Source organism: Chaetura pelagica, unplaced genomic scaffold (assembly GCF_000747805.2).
Source record: "Chaetura pelagica isolate M959 unplaced genomic scaffold, ChaPel_1.0 scaffold856, whole genome shotgun sequence".
Taxonomy (NCBI): Eukaryota; Metazoa; Chordata; class Aves; order Apodiformes; family Apodidae; genus Chaetura; species Chaetura pelagica.
This window is the reverse complement of record NW_009953790.1, coordinates 262,204-263,835: the sequence shown is the minus strand read 5'-3', so window position 1 is coordinate 263,835 and position 1,632 is coordinate 262,204. Positions and strand designations below refer to the sequence as shown.

The window sequence follows — 1,632 nt, the reverse complement described above, 5'->3', positions numbered from 1 at the left end:
CCCCCCAACCTCCCTGCCAGCCCCCTACCTGGAAGAGCTGCTTGAGGGAGAAGAGGGATCTCCGCAGCTCCGGCCCCTGGGAGTTGTAGAGCTTCTCTGGAAGGGAAGGAGAGATGTGGTGGCCGAGCTGGTGGTGGGACCAGGGCTCCAAAATGTTCCCAGCTGCCTGGGCAAGCCCCACAGCCCAGCTCCAGCCTGCAGCACACGGAGGGTGGAAGCAGCTGCAGCTCCACAGCTGTTTATTTCCACCCTGCCACCTTCCCATTTCCTTTTTTCTGTTGTTTCTTTGCCTCTTTTTGTTGGTTGTTTGGTTGTTGTATTATTTTTTTTCTGTCCAGCCATTACACAAATATCCCCTCTGGTTTCCTGTGCAGAACTGAAACAGGAACACGGGCAGGAGGCTGAGCTGCTTTTAGCTGTCCCTTTCCAGGCACAGCCCTGGCAGGGTCCCAGAGCCCCCCAGCAGCCCCCCAGCTTGGGAAGAGCTGCAGGGTGGGGGTGGGAAGGATGGCAGAGCGACCCTGGCTGCTCAGGGATGGGCAGGCTTGGATGGAGACCACGTGTGGATGGGGATGGAACCTCCCCAGGAGCAACTGGGACAACTGGGAGCTGCAAAGCCCCATTCCTGTGAGAGGAGACCAAAGGCAGCAGCTGCCAGAGCTTCTTACATCAAAAAAAAAACTAGTTATCCAAGCATCCAGTTATCCAAGCATCCCCAGTTCTTTGGGTTAGGCTTGGAGCTGTTCCCAAGGGGAAGAAAAAAAGCAGGATTTGAGGCTCTGGGATATGTTGCAGGGTTGGCTGAAGCCGTGGCAGAGCCCTCTGCTGCTCCAGATCTGTTTGTTTGGATCCTCCAGACTTATATTTAGATCTTGCCTGAAGGACCCAGAATATCTGGAGAATATCTCCCAGCTGAGGAGCCAAAAGATCCAAGCTGGGAGGATGTGGGGGGTGGTGGATTAACCCAGTGGGTCCCCAAGATGAGTGGGGACCGTGTCCCCTGCTCCCCTGGTGGGGGGGGGGTCATGGGGTGGGAGCAGCCCTGGGGTGTATTGCTCCCTTCCTCCATCACCAAAGCTCTGATCAAAACTCAACGTGGAGACCAAACCCCTGGTGTTGGGGGGGAGGGTTTGGGGGGGTTCAAGCTGCCAGAGCCAGCCCAGCCTTGCCCCCAGCCCCCCCCGACTCACCGAGGATGGCGTGAACCCGGACCGAGAGCTGCGTGCGCAGGATGAGGGTCGGTCGCCTCCCCTTCCTAGGGTGGGGGGGGGGAAAAAAGGATGTGTGAGGCCCCCACAGAGGCACACCCCAGGCCCACAGCCCCCTTTAGCCCGTGCTGCTCACACACACACACACACACACACAGTGTCCTGTCCCCCACGTGTCTCACCTGACCTCCTCGTAGAAACCCTCCAGCTCATCCTTCTGCTCCAGCAGAGACAAGTCGAGGTCCAGGTAGTGCCCTGAGGGTGACACCTGCAGCGTGCAGTCCTCCAGCTGGGGGTGCAGACAGCCTGGATGAGCACCCCCCCTGCCCACCACAGCCCCCCCTGCAACACCCCCCAGGCCACCCTCCCAAGCCCACCAGGCAGCCTGGGGTGGCAGGTCCCAGCTTGTCCCTGCTGGGAGATG

General features: G+C 59.4%; 1 protein-coding gene across 1 annotated transcript in view; it reads right to left on the bottom strand.

Annotated features, from left to right (window-relative positions):
- Positions 1-1,632, bottom strand: part of FHOD1 (formin homology 2 domain containing 1) — a 14,817-nt gene that overhangs the window by 12,102 nt on the left and 1,083 nt on the right. Inside the window, exons 2-3 of the mRNA XM_010001048.1 lie at positions 1,191-1,255; positions 29-96 (exon numbers count right to left, since the gene is read on the bottom strand). The gene's annotated coding sequence lies outside the window, so the exon portion shown is untranslated. The remainder of the gene's footprint in view (positions 1-28; positions 97-1,190; positions 1,256-1,632) is intronic.